This window comes from Octopus sinensis, linkage group LG6 (genome assembly GCF_006345805.1).
Source record: "Octopus sinensis linkage group LG6, ASM634580v1, whole genome shotgun sequence".
In the NCBI taxonomy this organism is placed as follows: domain Eukaryota; kingdom Metazoa; phylum Mollusca; class Cephalopoda; order Octopoda; family Octopodidae; genus Octopus; species Octopus sinensis.
In genome coordinates this window covers 66797724-66806839 of record NC_043002.1, presented here as the reverse complement: position 1 = coordinate 66806839, position 9116 = coordinate 66797724, and the positions used below count along the sequence as shown (strand labels likewise).

The window sequence follows — 9116 nt, the reverse complement described above, 5'->3', positions numbered from 1 at the left end:
TGACGTCACTCACGAAATCTTCGGCGTCTGCTTGCATTCATCGTGTCGAGTTTAGTAGAGTAAATACCATTAAGGCATAGCGTGTCAATCAAAAAACCCCGCCTCCTCTTAGATGATGTATCATTGTGAATTCATAAAAATCTACACCACCTCTACAACATCACCACCACCAACACCACCACCACCACCACCACCACCACCACCATCATCATCACCACTATCATCATCATCATCATCATCATCATCATTATTATTATTATTATTATTATTATTATTATCATATTTTTAAAAAGTATTGACCTAACTCTTCACAAAGGTAAACAGTCAAGACGAAGAGCGCGATTCGATTGTAAGATATTTTATTAGTTGAACGATATTTCACAGTACGTCTGTGTCAAGTTCAAAATAAGAAGTGATAAAAATTTAAAATTGCAGAAATTTAAACGACCACACTTTATGTCTGTCTCTGTATTGTCCCCTCATCTTTCGCACTTTTGGCAAATAAATGAAATCAGTATTATTATATTATTATTATTATTATTATTATTATTATTATTATTATTATTAAGGCGGCAAGCTGGCGGAACCGTTAGCACGTCGGGGAAAAAAGCTTAGCGGCATTTCGTCCGTCGCTACGCTCTGGGTTCAGATTCCGCCGAGGTCGACTTTGTCTTTCATCCTTTCTGAAGGCTGGTACTTATTTTATTGATCTCTTTCGCCGAACTGCTAAGTTATGGGGACGTGGGTGGGGGACGAGGACAGTCGCAAAGACATACACTCACTCACTAAGTAGAGAGCTGGTAGAGTCGTAAGAGCTTCGGGAAAAAATGCTTTGTGGCAGTTGTTCCGGATCTTTACGTTCCGAGTTCAAATTTCACCGAGACTAACTTTGACTCTCGTCTATCTGAGGTCGATAAAACAAAGTACCAGCTAAGTACTGAGGTCAACGTAATTGACTTGTTCTCTCCTCTCAAAATAGCTGGTCTTCTGCCAAAAGGAAAAACAATTGGGTGCAGGCGTGGCTGTGTGGTAAGAAGTTTGTTTCCCAACCACATGGTTCTAGGTTCAGTCTCACTGCGTGGCACCTTGGGCAAGTGTTTTCCATAACAGTCTCGGGCCGACCAAAGTGGATCTGGAAAATGAAAACTGAGAGAATCCCGTCGTATGTATGTATGCATATATGTGTGAGGATGTTTGTGTGTGAGTGTATATGTGCGTGATAGTGTGTGTGCGCGCACGCGCGTCCATACCTGAGTGTATGTCTTTGTGACGGTGTTTGTCCTAAAAACCCTTTAACCACCGCTTGACAACAGGTGTTGGTGTGTTTACGTCCCCGTAACTTAGCAGTTCGACGAAATAGATCAATAAAATAAGTACCAGCCTTCAGAAACCAAGTACTGGGATCGACTATGAATTCTTCAAGACGGTATCCCAGGATGGTCGCAGTCTAATGACTGAAACAAGTTGAAGATTTGCGAATGCAGCGTTGACAGGATCTGTTGAGCAACGGGCGAACCGACTTGCGATATTCGAATACGTTCCTTTACGTTGTAAGTTCATATTTAACTGTGGTTGATGGTTATGGCTTTCGTGTTTTCTTGACCGATAAATTAAAGTACTAGTGAAAGAAGTACAGGAGCCGAAGTACATGACTATACCTCTTCTCCAAAACGCGGTCGATTTACGCCTATGTTAGAAATCCTCGTAATTGGTACTCTTGTGGGTGTTATTTATTTCTTATCATCATTATCAAGATTTTTTGTTATCATTTGGCAGGAAACAGAAAGGAAGCTGCGATAAATGTATTTCATTGAGAAAATGTAGGTTTCATCGGCAGATTTCGGAAGCACTCCTGCCACACCTCGCGCTTTTTCTCCATTTCTACAACATTCCAGATAAGAATTTTTTTACGAAGTGATATTTACAAATCGAGAGAGAGAGAGAGAGGAGGCAGAGAGAGAAGAGAGATAGATAGAGAGAAAGGTACTTCTACTGACATTTTTTACCTTCAACGCCCCCACTCTGAACCCCGCCCCGCCACATCTTATTCCGTTTAACCTTTTCTTGTAGGAGGTGACATTGGGATTTGAACGTTTAAATCTTTCACAATTCTTAGCCCACTGTTTTACACACACACACACACACACACAGATTTATATAGATAGGTAGGTAGATGTAGGCAGATGTAGGTAGATGTTGATAGAAAAATAGATATAGCTGTAGCTATATTGATAGATTGATAGATCAACATAAATAAATAAATAAATAGATAGATAGATAGATAGATAGATAGATAGATAGATAGATAGATAGATAGATAGATAGATAGATATAGACAGACAAAACAGAAATACGCACACACATACATATGGAGAGAGAGATAGATGACAGATAAATATTAAGTAGAGTGGTAGATAAACAGATAGCTAGTTAGCTAGATATAGATAGATAGATAGATAGATAGATAGATAGATAGATAGATAGATAGATAGATAGATAGATAGATAGGTAGAATGATAGATAGGTAGAATGATAGATAGATAGATAGATAGATAGATAGATAGATAGATAGATAGATAGATAGATAGATAGATAGATAAAGACAGAAAGAACAGAAATCCACACACAGATACATGGACAGATGTAGGTATAGCTATAGATATATTGATGTATATAGATAAATATTAAGCAGACAGATTGATAGATAAATAGGTTGCTAGCTAGCTAGATAGATAGATAGAGATAGATAGATAGATAGATAGATAGATAGATAGATAGATAGATAGATAGATAGATAGATAGTTTGATAGACAGACAGACAGACACATTCACATAACTTGTAATGAATTACGCATGACAGATGAAATGCTCCTCATTTATATACTTATACACAAGCAAATATTTATATATTCCATTCACTACATTCATAGCCTATATACATCTCTCAATCTCCACCTCTTGTATGCAGCCATCTCTCACTCACCTCGTACAGTCTTTCAGCTTCACCCCTTGATTCTTCTATATACTCGCACTCTCATATTCACCTTCATAGATATGTTACCTTGAGAGTACATTCTGCCACCTTCTTTCGGGTACCACTTCAGTAACCCCTATCAAGGCATACGAAATGTAAACTGCCTATGGATTTCCACCACCACAATAAAACCTGTTCATACTCCTCCCATCATACATTTGAATCTCTCAATACCACGTATAAAACAACCACTTTATTTCTTCCCCTTCTTCTGAGTCAATGTGCCTCTTTTGTCTTGCAGGTTACAAGGCGACTTCATTGGTGCTGGTGCCATGAAAAAGTATCCAGTAAAATGGTTGATTTTAAGAAGGATTTCAAGCCATAGATACCATGTCAAAAGTGAGGCACTGGGACAAGATGTGTGCTTCCGACTTTGGATACCGTTAAGTTGTCCGGCCCTTACCAGCATGGAAGTTAGATTAAAATTATGACGATGACTATGATGATGGCGACGACACCTTAGATCTATCATGGCGTCTGATGTGGCTTTTTAAACCAGATAATGTTTTGAAAAGACATCCACATAAATTGCATATCTACTTTGGATCACCATGAACTGCAGATAGGTTTCTGATCTTTGGGGCCTCTGTTAGATTTGCAGACCTTATGACATACACGGCATTGACAGGTATGCACGGATAGTTAGGCAGAGTAGTTATTGGAGGTTCATTTTTCCTGGGTCCGCAAATGAGATTCGAGCCCAGCAAAAGAAAGACATGGTCTGTTACAAATTGTGCACGCAGAAAGATTGTTGGGATTAATTTTCTCGTTGATCGTAGCATTTTTCTTTAAATTTCTTTTGAGTTTCGCATGGGTCATCCTGAATTCTTAAAATGCTTTCACTCCACTGCACACTTTTGTATATATTTATCGGTCTGTAATTCATATATCCGAAAAAGAAGTACCCTGAAACTTTACAGAAAGGTTGTTTGTTATGGCCGGTCAGAGAGTGGCTATTGGCTTCGCACCTATAAGGCGCCACCAATGGTGATACTAGCACCGGCTATAACAAATAATCTTATATATGTTGGACAGCTGAACTCTACAAGTTTTTTTCCATTCCCTCTATTTTCTCTTATTCCTTTCAGTTGAAGAGCGTAGGCTCGAAACGTAAAAGAGTTTTTCATCTTTCTCGAGCGTCAAGCTAATGCACTCGCTTGTTGTTCATACACCTGTCTTCGTCTTTTGTTTTTCTATAAACTTCAACTATGTGTGTTTGTGTGTGTGTGTGTGTGTGTGTGTGTGGTGTGTGTGTGTGTGTGTGTGTGTGTGTTGTGCGCGCGCGTTGTATATATGTATGTGTGTATATATATGTCCTCGGAATTTTTTAAGTATGTTAGCCACTGGTTTAAATTAATATAATTTATAATATTAATTTCTACCCTCGTTATATATATATATAAATTAATAGTTACAACCTGTGTCTTTTTGGAGTTATTCAGTAGTTTCTTAGTGCCTTGACATTTATTTCAAGCATGTAGTAGATAGCCGTTTCGCCCTGATCCCTTTATATATATATATATATATATATATAATATATATATATATATATATATATATATATATATATGAAATTAATTAATAATATAATATATAAATTACCTATAATTTTTTATTTCATGCTGACTCCCTGATATAATCATTAACGTGATTTTATCTTTCTATTCTATTGAATGTATGTATGTATGTATGTATGTAGTTTTGTTTTGTCATTATTATTGTCCTAGCATGAATAACTGGATTTTAATCACATCTTATAAGCAGTTACTCGCGTTAGTAAATGACATATCAAGTGAGAAATAACAAGAAAAATAAAAAAATAAAAAATATATTTTGTGAAACCTGCAAGTTGTATATCATATCTAAATAATTCAAGTTGAGTTGCTCAGAAATATATCAAAGATATTTTATAAGGTCGCAATTCTCAGTCAGCCGTTCATGGACAAGAACTATGTTAATCACATACACTAAAATGTCTCAGTGTCTTATTTACTCTTAAAAATATAATGTTACTTCATGTTACTGTGTAGTCGCTAATGTTTCGTTACCCACCGACACCGTTGTTTTTCTTTGAGACTCTGCATCGCAACGCAATCTTACTCCAACACGTTAGAGTTTATCTTTCGCCGCGGGTGGTTCGATCAAAATATGCATAATTGTCTCATCTTTCTCTGATGAAGGTCTATGCCCAAAATATTAGATAGTGCTTCTCTCCTCACACCAAAATGAACAGAATTCTGTTTTTTTTTTCCTTTTTTCTTTTGTGGTGGAGTATCTAGATTTTTTTCTTTTTGCTGTACCTTCTTTTGTAAAGGCAACACACACACAAACGCACTTACACACGAAGGCATATACAAAACGTACATACTGACACATACACATACATACGCATACACACAAACAAACACAGACACACACACACATACGCAAACGAATTGTTTCATCGAACTACGGTAATTAAATTCATTTTCAAAGAGCATCTTTTGCTCAGCCATTGAACGTCCTTCTGTTGATAATGTTTTCCCGATAGCCTGTATCATTAGACATTTCATAACCTTGTGCCATCATTTTTCTTTCTTTCTTTCTTTCTTTCTTTCTTTCTTTCTTTCTTTCTTTCTTTCTTTCTTTCTTTCTTTCTTTCTTTTGTCGTGCCCATGGGCGTCTTGTGAGGATTTGGTAAACGGAAGCTGGCAGAAACCCAACGTCTCTCTCCCTCTCTTTCTTTTCTCCCTCTCTCTCCACACACACACACACACACACACACACACACACACACACACACACACAACACACACACACAATATATATATATATATATAGATAGATAGATAGACAGACAGACAGACAGACAGATAGATAGATAGATAGATACATATAATGATAATAATAATAATTTCGTCCTTCGGTTCGAAGAGACCAACTGACATCATCTGATGGAACTGCCGCCATGAGACCGGAGGTGGCTGGTGAGGCCAATCGGGCAAGGAAGCCCCTCCCACAGGTGGGCGGGCAGAAGTGGGTAGGGGCAGTGCTAGGGCAGTGCTGCACTGGTGCAGGCGGCCTGACTTTACGCATCGACGTTTATGCTCCGCTGACCGAATCCGTCCCTCCTCGGCTTGTCCCTGCTCCCACGGTGATTGCGTGCGCTGCGCCAGGATGATGAGCGGTTGGCGAGGCCAGCAAGTGCTCCCAGGTCTCTGTTCGATGGAGAAGTCTTTGAGAGAGACCTTGAGACTACATTGTAGCGCTTTTTCTGCCCTCGACTTTGCGCCTGCCCTGGCCGAGTTCACGTAGTAAGACGTAGAAGAGCTGTTTTGGGTGCGAGTGTCGGACATGCGGGAGACGTGGCCCGCCCATCTCAGCTGGGTTCTGCGCATGATGGTGATGGTGCTAGGGAGATCTGCCTGCTTCAGAACTTCCGTGTCTGGGACTTTGTCCTGCCAGGCGGAATGTGAAGGAGTCCGAAGACACCTGAGAGGGAAGTGGTTTATCTGGCGCTCGTGCCTTCGGAGCAGTCCACGTCTCGCAGCCGTATAGTAGAGTGGTAAGCACGACTGCCCGGTAGACTTTCAGCTTGGTGTTGAGGCTGATTCCTCTCCGCTCCCAGACCTTCTTTCGCAGTCTCCCAAACGCGCGCCTGCTTGCCTTGGAGATTCTGTGATGGTTTCAGCATCTATGTTGGCATTGCAGGAGAGAGTGCTGCCCAGGTAGGTGAGGGGAAGTTTTCCACCACTCGTAAGATCCGTCCGTTCACCCTATCTGAGGCTCATGGTATTGTTTGCCGGGTGCTGGCTGAAACATCACTTCGGTTTTCTTGGCACTGATGGTGAGACCGAAGTTGTCACAGGCTGATGAGAAACCTGTCCATCTCGAGCTGCATCTCCTGCTCATCGATTGCATTAAGGGCGCAGTCGTCAGCAAAGAGAAAGTCTCTGACGACTGTCTCCCTCACCTTTGTGACAGCCCTGCAATCTCCTGGAGTTGAAAAGTTTCCCGTTGTCCTGTACTTGATGTTGATACCGGACTTGCAGTCCCTAAAGGGCGTCGGCACATGCCGAGAACATGATGCTGAACAGTGTTGGGGCCAGGACACTGCCCTGCCTGACTCCGTTGGTCACCTGGAAGGCTTCATGAGTCGCCGTCCTCAAGGATTCTGGCTGTCATTCCGTCGTGGAACTGGCGGACAATTGCAATAAATTTGCGGGGGCAACCAAATTTTCCCATGACCTTCCATAGTCCCTCCCGACTGACTGTATCAAGGCCTTGGTGAGGTCAACAAAGGTCATGCAGAGGTCAAGGTGGCCTCCATGCCATTTCTCCTGGAGCTGGCGGGCGGCGAAATCATGTCAGGGTCCCTCGACCCGCATGGAAGCCACACTGGGCTCTCAGGGAGAAGGCCTTGCTCCAAGTGTTCCAGAGGCGGTCAAGCAGGACCCGCGGCGGATCTTGCCTGCTATGGACAGAGAGGGAAATGCCTCGGTGGTGTCGCAGGACTGCCGATCTCCTTTCCGCTTATAAATGTGGGACGATTGTTGCATCCCGGAAATCTTGAGGAGTTGTTCCCTGTCCCACATCGACTGGAACAGGCTGGTGAGCTGACTGATCATGGTGGGGCCTCCCGACTGAACACCTCTGCAGGATGGCGTCAGAGCCTGGAGCTTTGCCGGTGGGACATTTTTTGATGGCTCTGCTCACTTCCCCGACTGCAGGGGGAAACAGCCAACTCGTGGTTTGTCGGCACTGGGGGAGTCGTGGATGCGATGGCTTCCTCGTTGATCTGGGCTGGTCGGTTAAGCACGATGTTGAAGTGCTCCGCCCATCTCTCCAGGATCAGCCTTGTTAGTCAGGAGTGAGGTTCCATTGAGCTGAGCAGGGGGGGTTGATCCAAAGAGAAGGGTCCGAACTGCGGTCCATAGACAGCTTTCAGCGCCTCGTAGAATTTCTTGTGTCGTGTTGTCTGCGTATCCCTGAATCTCATCCGCCTTGGCGCTTAACCATGCATCTTGCATGAGGCGGGAGTTAGCCTGACTGTGCTGCGAATGTTGTTGAAAGCGGCCTTTTGCCGTGCAGTGTGTGTCATTTTGGTGAGCCCGCAGCAGACGGCGTTTCTCTTCCAGGAGTTTTGGATTTCCTGGTCGTTTCGTCGAACCAGTCCTGGTGGTTCCTCGTAATTTGGCCCAGAGTTCAAGGGCGATGGAATGAACCGTGTCCCTGAATGATTCCCACTGCCATCGATGCTGGACTGGTCACTCCGAATGTCCAACAGCTTACTGTCCATACGTGACTGAGATATTGGGCAGTCAGCTGGTTCCTTAATTTCGTGTGTTAAGCTTCCTCGTCACTTCTGACCCGTGGTCTTCTCTTAGGTCGGATGTAGAAATCCTCCTGAGAGATGAATGAGGCGATGGTCCGTCCAGCAGTCAGCTCCGCACATGGCTTTGACCAGTCTCACGTCCGCTGGGGTCTTTCGCCCTGACGATGACGTAATCTATCAGATGCCAGTGTTTGGAGCGTGGATGCATCCATGATGTCTTGTTGCGTGTTGGCAGACGGAACAAGGTGTTGGCGATGGTAAGATCATGAGAGGCACACGCACGCAGGAGGAGCTGTCCGTTGCTGTTGACACTTTCCGATTCCTTGCTTTCCCAGTACGCGATGCCAGGCTTGGTGGTCAGTCCCGACACGGGCGTTAAATCCCCAAGGAGGATGAGCTTCCCAGGCGGGCTGACGTGATGAGGGAGTCGAGTTCCTCATAGAACCTGTCCTTAACTTCTTCGGGTTGGTCATGGTGGGGGTAAGCACTGATGATGGTCGCACTAGTCTTGTTTCCAAGTGGGAGCTGCATTCATCAGCCGATCGTTGATTACCCTCGGGGGGGCTTTCCAGTTTCCGCACGTGTACTGACTTAATGGCAAAAACCAACACCAGCCTCACGACGCTCTTCGCTGCTGCGACCACTCCAAAAGAAAGTGTAGCCGCCGCCTGTCTCTGTCAGCTGGCCTTTGTCCGCAAGGCGGGTCTCGCTCAGTGCTGCAATATCGACACTGTATCGGCTCAGTTCTCTGGCCACCAGGGCAGTTCT

General features: G+C 43.4%; 1 long non-coding RNA gene across 1 annotated transcript in view; it reads right to left on the bottom strand.

Annotated features, from left to right (window-relative positions):
* The window catches only part of LOC118763740, a 14924-nt gene extending 11349 nt beyond the window's left edge, over nucleotides 1-3575 (bottom strand). Inside the window, exon 1 of the long non-coding RNA XR_004999492.1 lies at nucleotides 3491-3575. This is a non-coding gene — a long non-coding RNA (uncharacterized LOC118763740). The remainder of the gene's footprint in view (nucleotides 1-3490) is intronic.
* Between the last annotated feature and the right edge of the window lie 5541 nt (nucleotides 3576-9116).